General features: G+C 54.2%; 1 protein-coding gene and 1 long non-coding RNA gene across 3 annotated transcripts in view; one reads left to right on the top strand and one right to left on the bottom strand.

The window, feature by feature from the left end:
* The window catches only part of LOC142930095 (uncharacterized), a 32628-nt gene extending 28907 nt beyond the window's left edge, over window positions 1-3721 (top strand). Inside the window, exons 18-19 of the long non-coding RNA XR_012946060.1 lie at window positions 34-3101; window positions 3347-3721. This is a non-coding gene — a long non-coding RNA (uncharacterized LOC142930095). The remainder of the gene's footprint in view (window positions 1-33; window positions 3102-3346) is intronic.
* Window positions 1-23030, bottom strand: part of LOC116949266 (receptor-type tyrosine-protein phosphatase gamma-like) — a 574019-nt gene that overhangs the window by 78506 nt on the left and 472483 nt on the right. The window lies entirely within an intron of this gene.

Genomic DNA, 23030 nt, shown 5'->3' with positions numbered 1-23030 from the left:
TGGGTGAGTTAGTGAGTGGTGTGTGTGAGTTAGGTGGGTGAGTTAGTGAGCGGTGTGTGTGTGTGTGAGTTAGGTGGGTGAGTTAGTGAGTGGTGTGTGAGAGTTAGGTGGGTGAGTTAGTGAGTGGTGTGTGTGAGTTAGGTGGGTGAGTTAGTGAGTGGTGTGTGAGAGTTAGGTTGGTGAGTTATTGAGTAGTGTGAGAGTTAAGTGGGTGAGTTAGTGCATGGTAGGTGTGTGAGTTAGGTGGGTGAGTTAGTGAGTGGTGTGTGAGAGTTAGGTTGGTGAGTTAGTGAGTGGTGTGTGTGAGTTAGGTGGGTGAGTTAGTGAGTGGTGTGTGTGTGAGTTAGGTGGGTGAGTTAGTGAGTGGTGTGTGTGAGTTATGTGGGTGAGTTATTGAGTAGTGTGTGAGAGTTAGGTGGGTGAGTTAGTGCATGGTGTGTGTGTGAGTTAGGTGGGTGAGTTAGTGAGTGGTGTGTGTGAGTTAGGTGGGTGAGTTAGTGCATGGATGTGTGTGAGAGTTAGGTGGGTGAATTAGTGAGTGGTGTGTGTGTGAGTTAAGTAGGTGAACTAGTGAGTGGTGTGTGTGAGTTAGGTGGGTGAGTTAGTGAGTGGTGTGTGTGTGAGTTAGGTGGGTGAGTGAGTGGCGTGTGTGTGAGTTAGGTGAGTGAGTTAGTGAGCGGTGTGTGTGAGTTAGGTGGGTGAGTTATTGAGTAGTGTGAGAGTTAAGTGGGTGAGTTAGTGCATGCTGTGTGTGTGAGTTAGGTGGGTGAGTTAGTGAGTGGTGTGTGTGAGTTAGGTGGGTGAGTTAGTGAGCGGTGTGTGTGTGTGTGAGTTAGGTGGGTGAGTTAGTGAGTGGTGTGTGAGAGTTAGGTGGGTGAGTTAGTGAGTGGTGTGTGTGAGTTAGGTGGGTGAGTTAGTGAGTGGTGTGTGAGAGTTAGGTTGGTGAGTTATTGAGTAGTGTGAGAGTTAAGTGGGTGAGTTAGTGCATGCTGTGTGTGTGAGTTAGGTGGGTGAGTTAGTGAGTGGTGTGTGTGAGTTAGGTGGGTGAGTTAGTGAGCGGTGTGTGTGTGTGTGAGTTAGGTGGGTGAGTTAGTGAGTGGTGTGTGAGAGTTAGGTGGGTGAGTTAGTGAGTGGTGTGTGTGAGTTAGGTGGGTGAGTTAGTGAGTGGTGTGTGAGAGTTAGGTTGGTGAGTTATTGAGTAGTGTGAGAGTTAAGTGGGTGAGTTAGTGCATGGTAGGTGTGTGAGTTAGGTGGGTGAGTTAGTGAGTGGTGTGTGAGAGTTAGGTTGGTGAGTTAGTGCATGGTGTGTGTGTGAGTTAGGTGGGTGAGTTAGTGAGTGTGAGTGGTGTGTGTGAGTTAAGTGGGTTAGTGCATGGTGTGTGTGAGAGTTAGGTGGGTGAATTAGTGAGTGGTGTGTGTGTGAGTTAGGTAGGTGAATTAGTGAGTGGAGTGTGTGTGAGTTAGGTGGGTGAGTTAGTGAGTGGTGTGTGTGAGTTAGGTGGGTGAGTTAGTGAGTGGTGTGTGAGAGTTAGGTTGGTGAGTTATTGAGTAGTGTGAGAGTTAAGTGGGTGAGTTAGTGCATGCTGTGTGTGTGAGTTAGGTGGGTGAGTTAGTGAGTGGTGTGTGTGAGTTAGGTGGGTGAGTTAGTGAGCGGTGTGTGTGTGTGTGAGTTAGGTGGGTGAGTTAGTGAGTGGTGTGTGAGAGTTAGGTGGGTGAGTTAGTGAGTGGTGTGTGTGAGTTAGGTGGGTGAGTTAGTGAGTGGTGTGTGAGAGTTAGGTTGGTGAGTTATTGAGTAGTGTGAGAGTTAAGTGGGTGAGTTAGTGCATGGTAGGTGTGTGAGTTAGGTGGGTGAGTTAGTGAGTGGTGTGTGAGAGTTAGGTTGGTGAGTTAGTGAGTGGTGTGTGTGAGTTAGGTGGGTGAGTTAGTGAGTGGTGTGTGTGTGAGTTAGGTGGGTGAGTTAGTGAGTGGTGTGTGTGAGTTATGTGGGTGAGTTATTGAGTAGTGTGTGAGAGTTAGGTGGGTGAGTTAGTGCATGGTGTGTGTGTGAGTTAGGTGGGTGAGTTAGTGAGTGGTGTGTGTGAGTTAGGTGGGTGAGTTAGTGCATGGATGTGTGTGAGAGTTAGGTGGGTGAATTAGTGAGTGGTGTGTGTGTGAGTTAAGTAGGTGAACTAGTGAGTGGTGTGTGTGAGTTAGGTGGGTGAGTTAGTGAGTGGTGTGTGTGTGAGTTAGGTGGGTGAGTGAGTGGCGTGTGTGTGAGTTAGGTGAGTGAGTTAGTGAGCGGTGTGTGTGAGTTAGGTGGGTGAGTTATTGAGTAGTGTGAGAGTTAAGTGGGTGAGTTAGTGCATGCTGTGTGTGTGAGTTAGGTGGGTGAGTTAGTGAGTGGTGTGTGTGAGTTAGGTGGGTGAGTTAGTGAGCGGTGTGTGTGTGTGTGAGTTAGGTGGGTGAGTTAGTGAGTGGTGTGTGAGAGTTAGGTGGGTGAGTTAGTGAGTGGTGTGTGTGAGTTAGGTGGGTGAGTTAGTGAGTGGTGTGTGAGAGTTAGGTTGGTGAGTTATTGAGTAGTGTGAGAGTTAAGTGGGTGAGTTAGTGCATGCTGTGTGTGTGAGTTAGGTGGGTGAGTTAGTGAGTGGTGTGTGTGAGTTAGGTGGGTGAGTTAGTGAGCGGTGTGTGTGTGTGTGAGTTAGGTGGGTGAGTTAGTGAGTGGTGTGTGAGAGTTAGGTGGGTGAGTTAGTGAGTGGTGTGTGTGAGTTAGGTGGGTGAGTTAGTGAGTGGTGTGTGAGAGTTAGGTTGGTGAGTTATTGAGTAGTGTGAGAGTTAAGTGGGTGAGTTAGTGCATGGTAGGTGTGTGAGTTAGGTGGGTGAGTTAGTGAGTGGTGTGTGAGAGTTAGGTTGGTGAGTTAGTGCATGGTGTGTGTGTGAGTTAGGTGGGTGAGTTAGTGAGTGTGAGTGGTGTGTGTGAGTTAAGTGGGTTAGTGCATGGTGTGTGTGAGAGTTAGGTGGGTGAATTAGTGAGTGGTGTGTGTGTGAGTTAGGTAGGTGAATTAGTGAGTGGAGTGTGTGTGAGTTAGGTGGGTGAGTTAGTGAGTGGTGTGTGTGTGAGTTAGGTGGGTGAGTTAGTGAGTGGTGTGTGTGAGTTATGTGGGTGAGTTATTGAGTAGTGTGTGAGAGTTAGGTGGGTGAGTTAGTGCATGGTGTGTGTGTGAGTTAGGTGGGTGAGTTAGTGAGTGGTGTGTGTGAGTTAGGTGGGTGAGTTAGTGCATGGATGTGTGTGAGAGTTAGGTGGGTGAATTAGTGAGTGGTGTGTGTGTGAGTTAAGTAGGTGAACTAGTGAGTGGTGTGTGTGAGTTAGGTGGGTGAGTTAGTGAGTGGTGTGTGTGTGAGTTAGGTGGGTGAGTGAGTGGCGTGTGTGTGAGTTAGGTGGGTGAGTTAGTGAGCGGTGTGTGTGAGTTAGGTGGGTGAGTTATTGAGTAGTGTGAGAGTTAAGTGGGTGAGTTAGTGCATGCTGTGTGTGTGAGTTAGGTGGGTGAGTTAGTGAGTGGTGTGTGTGAGTTAGGTGGGTGAGTTAGTGAGCGGTGTGTGTGTGTGTGAGTTAGGTGGGTGAGTTAGTGAGTGGTGTGTGAGAGTTAGGTGGGTGAGTTAGTGAGTGGTGTGTGTGAGTTAGGTGGGTGAGTTAGTGAGTGGTGTGTGAGAGTTAGGTTGGTGAGTTATTGAGTAGTGTGAGAGTTAGGTTGGTGAGTTAGTGAGTGGTGTGTGAGAGTTAGGTGGGTGAGTTAGTGCATGGTGTGTGTGCGAGTTAGGTGGGTGAGTTAGTGAGTAATGTGTGTGTGAGTTAAGTGGGTGAGTTAGTGCATGGTGTGTGTGAGAGTTAGGTGGGTGAATTAGTGAGTGGTGTGTGAGTTAGGTGGGTGAGTTAGTGAGTGGTGTGTGTGTGAGTTAGGTGGGTGAGTTATTGAGTGGTGTGTGTGTGAGTTAGGTGGATGAGTTAGTGAGTGGTGTGTGAGTTAGGTGGGTGAGTTAGTGAGTGGTGTGTGTGTGAGTTAGGTGGGTGAGTTAGTGAGTGGTGTGTGAGTTAGGTGGGTGAGTTAGCATGGATCCAGGGTGTCTACGACCGCGGACATCACAGCTTCGCTCACGGTCCCAATTGCTTATAAAAAGCGATACGAGCAGAGGGCCATGGCAGAACAGCGTTGCGGTTTAGAATATAATATGTAACAATATATATGTATATATTTATGTAAACAGCAGTCAAGCATAAAACTCACAACTATAATGTAACGCAAAATAAAAATATAATAGAGAAAGGGAGGGGGACATTACATTATAAAGGGTACTCGAATATAAGATAAAATACATACATATTCAATGATGTCCTTGAAGACTTTGGCAGCAATGCTTTAAAACTCTTACAGAAATAAATAAATAAATAAAGGAGAGCGGCTTGTGAAGCCCCGGAGAGAAAGCGTTGCCGGGATTAACCCCCTGCCCCCCGAGACGGCACGGCCGGAACGGCCGGAACGGCCGGTACGCGATATCCCGTGATTTAAATAACCAAGTTTAAATTCTGTTTTTGGCGGGGGGGGGGGGGGTCATAGAAATAATCAGCATCACCGCTTGTTCGATGGATAAACTCTTCCCCCTCGCCCCCCCCCCCCCCCCCCCCGCTACACGAATGTGGAATTTCCACCGCAGGCTCAGGGCTGTAAGCGAGGGGGGGGGTCGGAGCCCAATGCTCCCTCGAGAAGGTTCACGACACCCGTCACTCTGTGACATCACTTTACCGATTACCCGTTCAAGTAATGGAGCTGCGGGGTTTTGGTGACTTGGGCATCATCAGCCCTTACCTGTGCTGGTCGTGGCCGCCGGGGGTTTCCCGCCTTCACGAGGGAGGGGGAGGGGGGCGGGATTTGGGGGGGGGGGGGCGTGAGCAATTTTCAAAGGGGCCCGAGAAATCGAATCGACACACAAACTAGTGGTCAATTACAAGTGTGTTGAGATCGATTGCCCAACGTAATTGTCTGGCAATGTGGGCAGTGGTGCACTAGTACAGCCAACAAGAGCAAACAACAACAACACACGCGTACCCCGACACACGCGCGTACTCCCTCACACACGCGCGTACCCCCTCACACACACGCGTACTCCCTCTCACACATGCGTACCCCCTCTCACACACACGCGTACTCTCTCACACACACGCGTACTCTCTCACACACACGCGTACTCCCTCACACACGCGCGTACCCCCTCACACACACGCGTACTCCCTCTCACACATGCGCGTACTCCCTCACACACACGCGCATACTCCCTCACACACACACGCACGTACTCCCACACACACGCGCGTACTCCCTCACACACACGCGTACTCCCTCACACACACGTGTACTCTCTCACACACACGCGTACTCTCACACACACGCATACTCTCTCACACACACGCGTACTCCCTCACACACACGCGTACTCCCTCACACACACGCGTACTCCCTCACACACACGCGTACTCTCTCACACACACGCGTACTCCCTCACACACATGCGTACTCCCTCACACACACGCGTACTCCCTCACACACACGCATACCCTCTCACACACACGCGTACCCTCTCACACACACGCGTACTCTCACACACACACACGTACTCCCTCACACACACGCGTACTCCCTTAAACACACACACGTACTCCCTCACACACACGCATACCCTCTCACACACACGCGTACCCTCTCACACACACGCGTACTCTCACACACACACACGTACTCCCTCACACACACGCGTACTCCCTTAAACACACACACGTACTCCCTCACACACACGCGTACTACATCACACACACGCGCACCCTCTCACACACACGCGTACCCTCTCACACACACGCGTACTCCATCACACACACACGTACTCCCTCACACACACGCGTACTCCCTCACACACATGCGCGTACTTCCTCACACACACGCGCGTACTCCCTCACACACACGCGTACCCCCTCACACACGCGCGTACTCCCTCACACACACGCGCGTACCCCCTCACACACGCGCGTACTCCCTCTCACACATGCGCGTACTCCCTCACACACACGCACGTACTCCCTCACACATGCACGTACTCCCACACACACACGCGTACTCCCTCACACACACGCGTACTCCCTCACACACACGCGTACTCCCTCACACACACACGCGTACTCCCTCACATACACGCGTACTCCCTCACATACACGCGTACTCCCTCACACACACGCGTACTCTCTCACACACATGCATACTCTCACACACACGCATACTCTCTCACACACACGCGTACTCCCTCACACACACGCGTACTCCCTCACACACACGCGTACTCCCTCACACACACACGTACTCTCTCACAGACACGCGTACTCCCTCACACACACGCGTACTCCCTCACACACACGCGTACTCCCTCACACACACGCGTATCCTTTCACACACACGCGTACCCTCTCACACAAACGCGTACTCTCTCACACACACACGTACTCCCTCACACACACGCGTACTCCCTCACACACACGCGAACTCCCTCACACACACGCGTACTCCATCACACACACGCGTACCCTCTCACACACACGCGTACCCTCTCACACACACGCATACTCCCTCACAAACACACGTACTCCCTCACACACATGCGTAACCCCTCACACACGCGCGTACTCCCTCACACACAGGCGCGTACTCCCTCACACACACACGCGTACCCCCTCACACACGCGCGTACTCCCTCTCACACATGCGCGTACTCCCTCACACACACGCGCGTACTCCCTCACACACACACGCGCGTACTCCCACACACACGCGCTTACTCCCTCACACACACGCGCGTACTCCCTCACACACGCGCGTACTCCCTCACACACACGCGTACTCCCTCACACACACGCGTACCCTCTGACACACACGCGCGTACTCCCACACACACGCGCGTACTCCCACACACACACGCGCGTACTCCCTCACACACGCAAGTACTCCCTCACACACACGCGCGTACTCCCTCACACACACGCGTACTCCCTCACACACACGCGTACTCCCTCACACACACGCGTACCCTCTCTCACACACGCGTACTCCCTCACACACACGCGTACTCCCTCACACACACATGTACTCCCTCATACACAAGCGTACTCTAGCACACACACGCGTACTCTCCCAAACACACGCGTACTCACCTTGCACACACGCATACTCTCTCACACACACGCGTATCTCTCTCACTCACACGCGTACTCCCTCACATACACGCGTACCCTCTCACACACACACGTACTCTCTCACACACACGCGTACTCTCACACACACGCATACTCCCTCACACACACGCGTACTCCCTCACACACACGCGTACTCTCTCACACACACGCGTACTCCCTCACACACACGCGTACTCCCTCACACACACGCGTACTCCCGCACACACACGCGTACCCTCTCACACACATGCGTACCCTCTCACACACACGCGTACTCTCTCACACACACGCGTACTCCCTCACACACACGCGTACTCCCTCACACACAGGCATACTCCCTCACACACACACGTACTCCCTCACACACACGCGTACCCTCTCACACACACGCGTACTCTCTCACACACAAGCGTACTCCCTCACACACACGCGTACTCCCTCACACACACGCGTACTCCCTCACACACACGCGTACTCCCTCACACACACGCGTACTCCCTCACACACACGCGTACTCCCTCACACACACGCGTACACCCTCACACACACGCGTACCCTCTCACACAAACGCGTACCCTCTCACACACACGCGTACTCCCTCACACACACGCGTACTTCCTCACACACACGCGTACACCCTCACACACACGCGTAATCTATCACACACACGCGTACTCTCTCACACACACGCGTACTCCCTCACACACACGCGTACTCCCTCACACACACACGTACTCCCTCACACACACGCGTATTCCCTCACACACACACGTACTCCCTCACACACACGCGTACACCCTCACACACACGCGTACTCTCACACACACGCATACTCTCTCGCACACACGCGTACTCCCTCACACACACGCGTACTCTCTCACACACACGCGTACCCTCTCACACACACACGCGCACACCCTCACACAAACGCGTACTCCCTCACACACACGCGTACTCCCTCACACACACGCGTTACTCTCTCACACACACATGCGTACTCTCTCACACACACGCGTACTCCCTCACACACACGCGTACACTCTCACACACACGCGTACCCTCTCACACACACGCGTACTCCCTCACACACACGCGTAGTCCCTCACACACACGCGTACTCTCTCACACACACGCGTACTCCCTCACACACACGCGTACTCCCTCACACACACGCGTACTCCCTCACACACACACGTACTCCCTTACACACACGCGTACTCCCTCACACACACGCGTACTCCCTCACACACACGCGTACTCCCTCACACACACGCGTACCCTCTCACACACACACGCGCACACCCTCACACACAGGGTACTCCCTCACACACACGCGTACTCTCTCACACACACGCGTACTCTCACACACACGCGTACCCTCTCACACACACACGTACTCCCTCACACACACGCATACCCTTCTCACACACACACGTACTCCCTCACACACACGCGTACCCTCTCACACACACACGTACTCCCTCACACACATGCGTACCCTCTCACACACACACGTACTCCCTTACACACACGCGTACTCACCTTGCACACACGCATACCCTCTCACACACACACGTACTCTCTCACACACACGCGTACTCTCACACACACGCGAACTCCCTCACACACATGCGTACTCACTCACACACACGCGTACTCCCTCACACACACGCGTACTCTCTCACACACACGAGTACTCCCTCACACACACGCGTACTCTCTCACACACACGCGTACCCTCTCACACACACGCGTACTCCCTCACACACACGCGTAGTCCCTCACACACACGCGTACTCTCTCACACACACGCGTACTCCCTCACACACACGCGTACTCCCTCACACACACGCGTACTCCCTCACACACACACGTACTCCCTCACACACACGCGTACTCCCTCACACACACGCGTACTCCCTCACACACACGCGTACTCCCTCACACACACGCGTACCCTCTCACACACACACGCGCACACCCTCACACACACGGGTACTCCCTCACACACACGCGTACTCTCTCACACACACGCGTACTCTCACACACACGCGTACCCTCTCACACACACACGTACTCCCTCACACACACGCGTACCCTCTCACACACACACGTACTCCCTCACACACACGCGTACCCTCTCACACACACACGTACTCCCTCACACACATGCGTACCCTCTCACACACACACGTACTCCTTACACACACGCGTACTCACCTTGCACACACGCATACCCTCTCACACACACACGTACTCTCTCACACACACGCGTACTCTCACACACACGCGTACTCCCTCACAAACATGCGTACTCCCTCACACACACGCGTACTCCCTCACACACACGCGTACTCCCTCACACACACGCGTACTCCCTCACACACACGCGTACTATCACACACACGCGTACCCTCTCACACACACACGTACTCCCTCACACACACGCGTACTCCCTCACACACACGCGTACTCCCTCACACACACGCGTACCCTCTCACACACACACGTACTCCCTCACACACACGCGTACTCCCTCACACACACACGTACTCCCTCACACACACGCGTACTCCCTCACACACACGCGTACTCCCTCACACACACGCGTACTCTCTCACACACACGCGTACTCCCTCACACACACGCGTACTCCCTCACACACACGCGTACACCCTCACACACACGCGTACCCTCTCACACACACGCGTACCCTCTCACACACACGCGTACTCCCTCACACACACACGTACTCCCTCACACACACGCGTACCCTCTCACACACACACGTACTCCCTCACACACACGCGTACCCTCTCACACACACACGTACTCCCTCACACACACGCGTATCCTCTCACACACACACGTACTCCCTCACACACACGCGTACCCTCTCACACACACACGTACTCCCTCACACACACGCCTACTCCCTCACACACACACGTACTCCCTCACACACACGCGTATTCCCTCACACACACGCGTACTCCCTCACACACACGCGTACTCTCTCACACACACGCGTACTCCCTTACACACACGCGTACTCCCTCACACACACGCTTACTCCCTCACACACACGCGTACTCTCTCACACACACGCATACTCCCTCACACACACGCGTACTCTCTCACACACACGCGTACCCTCTCACACACACGCGTACTCCCTCACACACACGCGTAGTCCCTCACACACACGCGTACTCTCTCACACACACGCGTACTCCCTCACACACACGCGTACTCCCTCACACACACGCGTACTCCCTCACACACACACGTACTCCCTCACACACACGCGTACTCCCTCACACACACGCGTACTCCCTCACACACACGCGTACTCCCTCACACACACGCGTACCCTCTCACACACACACGCGCACACCCTCACACACACGGGTACTCCCTCACACACACGCGTACTCTCTCACACACACGCGTACTCTCACACACACGCGTACCCTCTCACACACACACGTACTCCCTCACACACACGCGTACCCTCTCACACACACACGTACTCCCTCACACACACGCGTACCCTCTCACACACACACGTACTCCCTCACACACATGCGTACCCTCTCACACACACACGTACTCCCTTACACACACGCGTACTCACCTTGCACACACGCATACCCTCTCACACACACACGTACTCTCTCACACACACGCGTACTCTCACACACACGCGTACTCCCTCACAAACATGCGTACTCCCTCACACACACGCGTACTCCCTCACACACACGCGTACTCCCTCACACACACGCGTACTCCCTCACACACACGCGTACTATCACACACACGCGTACCCTCTCACACACACACGTACTCCCTCACACACACGCGTGCTCCCTCACACACACGCGTACTCCCTCACACACACGCGTACCCTCTCACACACACACGTACTCCCTCACACACACGCGTACTCCCTCACACACACACGTACTCCCTCACACACACGCGTACTCCCTCACACACACGCGTACTCCCTCACACACACGCATACTCTCTCACACACACGCGTACTCCCTCACACACACGCGTACTCCCTCACACACACGCTTACTCCCTCACACACACGCGTACTCTCTCACACACACGCGTACTCCCTCACACACACGCGTACTCCCTCACACACACGCGTACTCCCTCACACACACGCGTACTCCCTCACACACACGCGTACTCCCTCACACACACGCGTACACCCTCACACACACGCGTACCCTCTCACACACACGCGTACCCTCTCACACACACGCGTACTCCCTCACACACACACGTACTCCCTCACACACACGCGTACCCTCTCACACACACACGTACTCCCTCACACACACGCGAACCCTCTCACACACACACGTACTCCCTCACACACACGCGTATCCTCTCACACACACACGTACTCCCTCACACACACGCGTACCCTCTCACACACACGTACTCCCTCACACACACGCCTACTCCCTCACACACACACGTACTCCCTCACACATACGCGTACTCCCTCACACACACGCGTACTCCCTCACACACACGCGTACTCTCTCACACACACGCGTACTCCCTTACACACACGCGTACTCCCTCACACACACGCTTACTCCCTCACACACACGCGTACTCTCTCACACACACGCATACTCCCTCACACACACGCGTACTCTCTCACACACACGCGTACCCTCTCACACACACGCGTACTCCCTCACACACACGCGTAGTCCCTCACACACACGCGTACTCTCTCACACACACGCGTACTCCCTCACACACACGCGTACTCCCTCACACACACGCGTACTCCCTCACACACACACGTACTCCCTCACACACACGCGTACTCCCTCACACACACGCGTACTCCCTCACACACACGCGTACTCCCTCACACACACGCGTACCCTCTCACACACACACGCGCACACCCTCACACACACGGGTACTCCCTCACACACACGCGTACTCTCTCACACACACGCGTACTCTCACACACACGCATACCCTCTCACACACACACGTACTCCCTCACACACACGCGTACCCTCTCACACACACACGTACTCCCTCACACACACGCGTACCCTCTCACACACACACGTACTCCCTCACACACATGCGTACCCTCTCACACACACACGTACTCCCTTACACACACGCGTACTCACCTTGCACACACGCATACCCTCTCACACACACACGTACTCTCTCACACACACGCGTACTCTCACACACACGCGTACTCCCTCACAAACATGCGTACTCCCTCACACACACGCGTACTCCCTCACACACACGCGTACTCCCTCACACACACGCGTACTCCCTCACACACACGCGTACTATCACACACACGCGTACCCTCTCACACACACACGTACTCCCTCACACACACGCGTGCTCCCTCACACACACGCGTACTCCCTCACACACACGCGTACCCTCTCACACACACACGTACTCCCTCACACACACGCGTACTCCCTCACACACACACGTACTCCCTCACACACACGCGTACTCCCTCACACACACGCGTACTCCCTCACACACACGCATACTCTCTCACACACACGCGTACTCCCTCACACACACGCGTACTCCCTCACACACACGCTTACTCCCTCACACACACGCGTACTCTCTCACACACACGCGTACTCCCTCACACACACGCGTACTCCCTCACACACACGCGTACTGCCTCACACACACGCGTACTCCCTCACACACACGCGTACTCCCTCACACACACGCGTACACCCTCACACACACGCGTACCCTCTCACACACACGCGTACCCTCTCACACACACGCGTACTCCCTCACACACACACGTACTCCCTCACACACACGCGTACCCTCTCACACACACACGTACTCCCTCACACACACGCGAACCCTCTCACACACACACGTACTCCCTCACACACACGCGTATCCTCTCACACACACACGTACTCCCTCACACACACGCGTACCCTCTCACACACACGTACTCCCTCACACACACGCCTACTCCCTCACACACACACGTACTCCCTCACACACACGCGTACTCCCTCACACACACGCGTACTCCCTCACACACACGCGTACTCTCTCACACACACGCGTACTCCCTCACACACACGCGTACTCCCTCACACACACGCGTACTCTCTCACACACACGCGTACTCCCTCACACACACGCGTACTCCCTCACACACACGCGTACTCCCTCACACACACGCGTACTCCCTCACACACGCGTACACCCTCACACACACGCGTACCCTCTCACACACACGCGTACCCTCTCACACACACGCGTACTCCCTCACACACACACGTACTCCCTCACACACACGCGTACCCTCTCACACACACGCGTACTCCCTCACACACACACGTACTCCCTCACACACACGCGTACTCCCTCACACACACGCGTACTCTCTCACACACACGCGTACTCCCTCACACACACGCGTACTCCCTCACACACACGCGTACTCCCTCACACACACGCGTACACCCTCACACACACGCGTACCCTCTCACACACACGCGTACCCTCTCACAAACACGCATACTCCCTCACACTCACACGTACTCCCTCACACACACGCGTACCCTCTCACACACACGCGTACTCTCTCACACACACACGTACTCCCTCACATACACGCGTACTCCCTCACACACACGCGTACTCTCTCACACACACGCGTACTCTCACACACACGCATACTCTCTCACACACATGCGTACTCCCTCACACACACGCGTACACTCTCACACACACGCGTACCCTCTCACACACACACGTACTCCCTCACACACACGCGTACCCTCTCACACACACACGTACTCCCTCACAAACACGCGTACCCTCTCACACACACACGTACTCCCTCACACACACGCGTACTCCCTCACACAGACACGTACTTCCTCACACACACGCATACTCTCTCACACACACGCGTACTCTCTCACACACACGCGTACTCCCTCACACACACGCGTACTCCCTCACACACATGCGTAGTCCCTCACACACACGCGTACCCTCTCACACACACACGTACTCCCTCACACACACACGTACTCCCTCCCACACACGCATACTCTCTCACACACACGCGTACTCTCTCACACACACGCGTACCCTCTCACACACACGCGTACTCCCTCACAACACACGTACTCCCTCACACACACGCATACTCTCTCACACACACGCGTACTCTCTCACACACACGCGTACTCCCTCACACACACGCGTACTCCCTCACACACACACACGTACCCTCTCACACACACACGTACCCTCTCACACACACGCGTACCCTCTCACACACACGCGTACTCCCTCACACACACACACACGTACCCTCTCACACACACGCGTACTCTCTCACACACACGTGTACTCCCTCACACACATGCGTACTCTCTCACACACACGCGTACTCCCTCACACACACACACGTACCCTCTCACACACACACGTACTCCCTCACACACACACACACGTACCCTCTCACACACACACGTACCCTCTCACACACACGCGTACCCTCTCACACACACGCGTACTCCCTCACACACACACACACGTACCCTCTCACACACACGCGTACTCTCTCACACACACGTGTACTCCCTCACACACATGCGTACTCTCTCACACACACGCGTACTCCCTCACACACACACACGTACCCTCTCACACACACGCGTACTCCCTCACACACACACACACGTACCCTCTCACACACACACGTACCCTCTCACACACACGCGTACCCTCTCACACACACGCGTACTCCCTCACACACACACACACGTACCCTCTCACACACACGCGTACTCTCTCACACACACGTGTACTCCCTCACACACATGCGTACTCTCTCACACACACGCGTACTCCCTCACACACACACACGTACCCTCTCACACACACGCGTACTCCCTCACACACACACACGTACCCTCTCACACACACGCGTACCCTCTCACACACACACGTACCCTCTCACACACACGCGTACTCTCTCACACACACGCGTACTCCCTCACACACACACACGTACCCTCTCACACACACGCGTACTCTTTTCTCGCACATCACGGGGGGAGGGGTGGGGGGACGTTAAGTCCGCGTCGTCCAATCGGATTAGTCGTAGGCCATCTGTACCCCGCGAGCAGGTCAGGGAGCCCGACTCAGCCGCCACAGGCGAGACATTAAAGTCGCTTTCTTCTCCTCCTCCTCCCCCCCTTCTCCTTTTACGCATTTTTACAATTTATCTCCCTCCCTCCTCCCCTCGCTCCCACTAACATATGCAAAGCTGGAGACACGCTTTGTATGAATGGCGGAAGATTCATAATCACCAGGATTTACTTTCCGTATCTCAGGCAGAAGGGGGGAAAAACCCCGGCTTTGAAAACCCCAACTGGGCTTCAAGAGGCTCCTGGGCAAAATGGATTCATGAGCGATTGGCCACAGATGACTGGCGGTGCCTCGCAAAGATCCCCCGTATAGCCTCCACACGCTGTCGGGGGCAAGTGCTGCCTGGCGAGTAGCACGCGTGAAGATCGGAGAGGCTCCACAGAAGACGGGGTGCTGTGGCCGGGAAAAAAACCCGCGCCCCGGCCACCTTTGTCTCCCCGCTGGTTGATATTTACACACCGCAGCGAGTGCTCATTTTTGATGTAGCGGAGGCCCCAGGACTGGTTCCGAAATGTCACCGATTCTGGGTTGGGAGCTCTCAGCTCTAACCACTGCATCACCGCCCCTCACAATGCAAAGTCAAAGATCCCCCATATAGCCTTTAACAGCCTGTTGGGGCAAGTGCTGTTAGCGAGCACCTATGAAGGCCAACATGGTGCACAAGGGGGTGGGTGGCCAGCACGACGCCCGGCCGCCTTTGTCTCCCCAGTGTATACACACGGCACCAAGTACTCATTTTAGAGCCTGAGTCGACCTTCGGGAGGCCAACTAGTATTGGCCAACTAGTGTTGGCCACGAGTGAAAATCGAATTCGGATTGCCGGGTTCGTAACGCAGCCCACTAACCGCTACACTACTGCTCCCCACAAGGCACAGGGATACACGTACACACACGCACATGGACAGACTCGATGAGGTGTCACAAGTCTCTGGCAAAGGCCGCTCATGCGTCCAACGATGCGGAGGCTGGACCGTCCCCTCCCCATTCACCCCCATCCATCACCGCCATCACTAAAACCATCACCATCACGACTCGTCACCACGCACATTATAGTACCATCACGAGTCATCACCACCACTATCACGAGTCACCACCATCATAATTACCGTCACCACCATCATCACCATCACGAGTCATCACCACCACTATCACGAGTCACCACCATCATAATTACCGTCACCACCATCATCACCATCGCGAGTCAACACCACCACCATGCACATTACCACCACCACCATCATCACGAGTCACCACCATCACCACAATCATCACCATCACGAGTCACCACCATCACCACAATCATCACCATCACGAGTCACTACCGTCATGCTCTGTGAGCCCGGCGCTTTGCGCTCCGCGCTCTCAAACTATGAAGCACATTCCTCCTCCCCCCCCCCCCCCCCCGTTCCTGCATGAACGCGCGCGTACAGAACCGTGAGTCATCACGGGGTTCATTTTATCATCACCATCATCATCATCTCCCCCATTACAACTTCCCCCCTCCCTCCTCTCTTCACCCCCCCACGCTCCCATGTTAATTTATAGAATTCATTACCTTGTTCGACCTTGGAGGAAATTACACGCAACCTTCACAAACAAGTGCCGAACATTTTCTGTTAAACCCGAAAAAATTATATAAATCATATTTTTTTCCTCGAAATTAATTACCGCTAAATAACCGTAACAAACCGTGGCTAATGGCACCGTCGCCGTGACACACACGCACGCACACGCATGCACGCGTGCACACACACGCGTGCATGCACGGACGCTCTGCGTGCGTGTCCCGAGCCGACTCTCTCTCTCACTCACTCGGGCTGCTGCTGCTGCCCCACGTCTCCTGCTTTGTAGACGGGGCGCCTGACGGCACCGGCCTCAGCAGCAGCAGCAGCGCAATTGTGGCCACGCAACCCACGCCATGGACCATGCCGTCAAGCCCATAGAGACCCACAGAGACACAGAGACTCAGCTAGCGACCCATACAGAGGCATAGATGTACATTAAAGACAAGTAAACAGAGAATACAGAGAGACCCACAGAGACACAGAGACTCAGCTAGCGACCCATACAGAGGCATAGATGTACATTAAAGACAAGTAAACAGAGAATACAGAGAGACCCACAGAGACACAGAGACTCAGCTAGCGACCCGTACAGAGACAGATGTACATTAAAGACAAGTAAACAGAGAGTATATTGAGACCCACAGAGACACATAGACTCTGCTAGAGTGACCCATACAGAGACATACAATGAGGGGAAAAAGCATTTGATCCCCTGCTGATTTTGTACGTTTGCCCACTGACAAAGAAATGATCAGTCTATAATTTTAATGGTAGGTTTATTTGAACAGTGAGAGACAGAATAACAACAACAAAAACCAGGAAAACGCATGCCAAAAATGTTATAAATTGATTTGCATTTTAATGAGGGAAATAAGTATTTGACCCCTCTGCAAAACATGACTTAGTACTTGGTGGCAAACCCCTTGTTGGCAATCACAGAGGTCAGACGTTTCTTGTAGTTGGCCACCAGGTTTGCACACATCTCAGGAGGGATTTTGTCCCACTCCTCTTTGCAGATCTTCTCCAAGTCATTAAGGTTTCGAGGCTGACGTTTGGCAACTCGAACCTTCAGCTCCCTCCACAGATTTTCTATGGAATTAAGGTATGGAGACTGGCTAGGCCACTCCAGGACCTTAATGTGCTTCTTCTTGAGCCACTCCTTTGTTGACTTGGCCGTTTGTTTTGGGTCATTGTCATGCTGGAATACCCATCCACGACCCATTTTCAATGCCCTGGCTGAAGGAAGGCGGTTCTCACCCAAGATTTAACGTTACACGGCCCCGTCTATCGTCCCATTTACGCGGTGAAGTTGTCCTGTCCCCTTAGCAGAAAAACACCCCCAAAGCATAATGTTTCCACCTCCATGTTTGACGGTGGGGATGGTGGTCTTGGGGTCATAGGCAGCATTCCTCCTCCTCCAAACACGGCGAGTTGAGTTGATGCCAAAGAGCTCCATTTGGTCTCATCTGACCACAACACTTTCACCCAGTTGTCCTCTGAATCATTCAGATGTTCATTGGCAAACTTCAAACGGGCATGTATATGTGCTTTCTTGAGCAGGGGGACCTTGCGGGCGCTGCAGGATTTCAGTCCTTCACGGCGTAGTGTGTTACCAATTGTTTTCTTGGTGACTATGGTCCCAGCTGCCTTGAGATCATTGACAAGATCCTCCTGTGTAGTTCTGGGCTGATTCCTCACCGTTATCATGATCATTGCAACTCCATGAGGTGAGATCTTGCATGAAGCCCCAGGTCGAGGGAGATTGACAGTTCTTTTGTGTTTCTTCCATTTGCGAATAATCGCACCAACTGTTGTCACCTTCTCACCAAGATGCTTGGCAATGGTCTTGTAGCCCATTCCAGCCTTGTGTAGGTCTACAATCTTGTCCCTGATATCCTTGGAGAGCTCTTTGGTCTTGGCCATGGTGGAGAGTTTGGAATCTGATTGATTGATTGCTTCTGTGGACAGGTGTCTTTTATACAGGTGTAGAGGAGTAGAATGGAGAAGTGGCGTCACGTGTGCTGTCCAGTGCGATGACGTGACGTCATGCGCTCGGGGCAGCAGAATGACGTCACGGCTCCTCAAGGATAAAGGGGGGGACCCCGTGACGTCAGCGGGGTCGTGGCTGGAGAGTAGGGTCGGAGAAGGGTGGAACGGGGAGCCAGGGGCAAGAGGGTAGGGATAGGGGAGAGCACAGTGCCATGCTAGACGTGGCTGTGCTCCTCGGTCGGCCGTGTTGGCTGATCCCACGGCCGGCGCAGAGGAGACAGCACAGGGTAGCCGGCTGTGTCGGGACCTAGCCCGGGACCCCTAACCCCTGGGAAGTTGTTAACCCCTGTGTGTTGTTAAGATTTGAAATAAACCGTTGGCGGATGCCCTTAACTTACCTCAGCCTCCGAGTGAGTCGTCGGGAACTTCTCAACACAGGTAATAAGCTGAGATTAGGAGCACTCCCTTTAAGAGTGTGCTCCTAATCTCAGTTCGTTACCTGTATAAAAGACACCTGGGAGCCAGAAATCTTTCTGATTGAGAGGGGGTCAAATACTTATTTCCCTCATTAAAATGCAAATCAATTTATAATATTTTTGACATGCGTTTTTTCTTGATTTTGTTGTTATTCTGTCTCTCACTGTTCAAATAAACCTACCATTAAAATTATAGACTGATCATTTCTTTGTCAGTGGGCAAACGTACAAAATCAGCAGGGGATCAAATACTTTTTTTCCCTCACTGTAGGTATACATTAAAGACAAGACACAGCAGCAGCGCGATTGAGGCCATACAACCCACAACATAAACGGAGCCCTTTGAGACCCACAGAGATAGTGACCCATAAAGATCCACAGAGATATGTTAACTGCAAGGCAAAATACATTCCTGCGCTGCGATGGTGGCCGTGCAACCCAAACTCATGGCCCGTACAGCAAACCACTGCGGTCTACGCTCCTTGAACAGAGGAGGAGGAGGAGGAGGAGGAATAGCAACACCACACGAACGAACTCTCTGCTGAAGCCCTCTCGTCGTGGCCGGTAGCGGACCTCCACGCAGTGGCGTTTACCGCCTGAACATCTTCCTGCTGCTGCTCCTGCAGCTATCGTGCGCAAGAGGAGAATAGAATTTACAAACCCGGCCATCAATCAGCGGCGAGAGCTCCCCCCCCCCTCCTTCCTTACCCTGGCGCGATATTAAGCTGCGTACAGCATGTTTACAAAGGGGGGTGGGGGGGGGGGCAGCTGTGTAATCCCGTGTGTCTGTGTGGTCGATTCGAGGAGATATGAAAGCACCCCCACACCACCCCACCCACACCCCCCACCGGGTCTCATTAACACTCCGATCCTCTCCGGCAACACCGCCGCCGGGACGTTGGGTGGGATGCAAATGAGGGAGGCGGGGGGGCTGCTGTTGGGGGGGCGTGCGTCGGGTTCACGAAGGCTAACCGCGGCGGTGCCGTAGCTGGCGCGCAGAGATTGCGATCCGGTTCGATCTCCTCGTGTGCCGTGCTGGCCGTGCTACTCACTAATAGCACTTGCCCCAGCAGTCTGATGAGGCTACACAGGGGATCTTTGTCTTTTGGTGGTGGGGTAAAGCGTGGCTTAGTGCTGAAGTGCTTCCGGCTTACAACGACGACGGGCGATACGGTGGTGTTGAGCGTAGAGCTACAAACACGCAACCGGTGAGCACTTTTGCCGGTGAGCACCGGGCTGCGGGTGCAACCGGGGCGGCAGCGTTGCCACGGCGACGACATCACCCCTCCCGACCGCGTCCGACCTCGTCGATCTCACAGGCCAGCCAGGGCTGCGACCTTTCGGATGGGAGGCGGCGAGGCCCACTAGGTGGCATCGTGGCAGCGGGGGATTCGTGAATCCATCTCCGTGAAACGAGCGTCACTCCCGTTCGCAATGCGCGGGGGAGTCCTCCGCGGGCCTCTGCGGTTTCCTCCCCACATGGAGGCCCGCCTCGCGTCAACCGAATTGGCCGAGCATCCCCGGTGCAGCAGCAGTGGGCCCCTCTTGCAAAGAGGGAAGGGGCACTTTAGGTTCAGCGAGGATTCCCTGGCTCCACATGAAGGCCGTGTATTGTAACTAGGAGGTGTGTCTGCGGTTACATTTTGCCTGCCCTCTGTCTCCGACCACAGGGCAAGCATCCCAAAACCCAACCAAGACTTGAGGGTATTTAAGTCTTGGTCGGGTGTTGGCTCAGCCCCATCATCCCCGCAGGATCATGAGATGTTAACTTCCTCGCCTGGTATGCAGGAGGTTGTGCGTTCAATCCCGATCCTGACACTTGTGTATTTGGAGTGTGCATGTCTCTCTCTCCGTGGTCGCCTGGATTTTTCTCCGGGTGCTCCGGTTTTTCCCTCCACATTTAGAATCTGCATGCATTTCGAGTATTTGGCTGCTGTGTACACAAGGGGGTGGCGACACTCAGGGCTGCCATCTGATCTTCATCGATCTTAATCTGGCAAAGGTAATGAAAAATGACATCGGCTCGACTTGCAAACGTGACGACATCTCTCCCCGCCGCAGGATGCGTGCGGAAGGGCAGCGTGGTTCCGTGCGCGAATATAACAATATCACTCGAAGGGATCTCAGAGGTAGCCCCGTGACATCTGCTTTTGTGGGTCGTTTCTCTCAACGTGGGGGTGGATGGACACCGAGTGTCGCGCCGTGACGCCGTTGGCGCAGTCGGATTCAGATTTCCAAAAAACTAAAACAGGTATCCTCTATAGGACATTACCACGATGAATTATACCCAACGTTGCTCGAGGGGACCATAATAAAATTATGCAGTTCTACGTGCGCGCGTGCATTGCGTGTTGTTGTAGTCTTTTTCTGCGTTTGCCTGGGAAAAACACAAACAAAAGCTCCCAGCCGCTCGCCCCGGCCAGACCCTCCACCCACAGCGGGCTGCGATCGCTGCAAACGAGCATCTATCATCATTGCGGCCTCCGCGCATCCATCCCCGCGGCAGGGTCCACGAGGCTGCATTGATGGATACCAAGGAGCTGAGACGAGAAGAATAAACGGAGCTATTTGAGGGGAGGGGCAGCAGCGTGCGCCTGCACCCGCGTGGGGTGGTGTTCACCGTTTGTTGCAGAGCTTCGCGGTTCGATGCGGCGGGCCGCCCTGGTAAACACTTGATTTTTTGTTCGGCCGGTGTAGGGCCCCGGGCCCATTGAGCGGAAAAAGCCACGTTTCGAGGGGGGCAACTTAAGGGTCACTCGCAAAATGAGGCTCCACATCCTGGTCTCTTGACTTTTTGGTAGGCTACGCAAATAAACTCTGCGGTGTGTGGGCACCGTCAACAATAATTATGCGCCGTCCGCTTCATGGTGGACGTTAAATAAGTTGCCGTGACGGCGTTCGCAAATAAAAAGAGGGCAGGCCACGCGTGCCCCGGCCTCGCGGTCAAATTCTGCCAATTAAATAACTGGCAAATTATTTCAATGGGGAAGCCACATAGCAGCATTGCCCCTTACCGGCAGGCTAACGCTCGCTTGCTGGCCGGCGCTGCGTGCATTTCTGTGCCACATGGAGACAGAGGCCACCAGGGTGTCCCCCCTGCCGCAGGGCGTATTGCTTTTGGGAGGCGCGGTAAAAAAATACATTGAGTGATGATGACGGTGGTGGCGGTGATGATGCGTGGTCACGGAACGGCAGGTTTGTGCGTTTGCGAGTAGCTGGTAGAAGCTTCCGAGGATTCTCGGAGCGAACGCTGCCACAGATTTCCGTCGGGCTGCGCGTGCGTCGCCCCGGCGTAGCACGCCGTGCGCGGTCACGGGAGCGAGGCTGCGTTAACGCAATTTATTAAAATTTGCATTAATCTAACGTCGCCAAGAAGGGCCCAGCTGTGGGAACAATTCCCCATGCGCAAAGGCAAACGTCAAGGTATTCGTGCCAAAAAAAACAACAAACAACAACCTAGCGCGGCGAGCGCATTCGAAAATAAAACAGCGTTAGCGAGACCGTTAGGCG

Source organism: Petromyzon marinus, chromosome 36, assembly GCF_048934315.1.
Source record: "Petromyzon marinus isolate PM22_M1 ecotype Great Lakes invasive population chromosome 36, UKy_Petmar_22M1.pri1.0, whole genome shotgun sequence".
NCBI lineage: Eukaryota > Metazoa > Chordata > Hyperoartia > Petromyzontiformes > Petromyzontidae > Petromyzon > Petromyzon marinus.
This window is presented reverse-complemented; position numbering and strand designations above follow the sequence as displayed.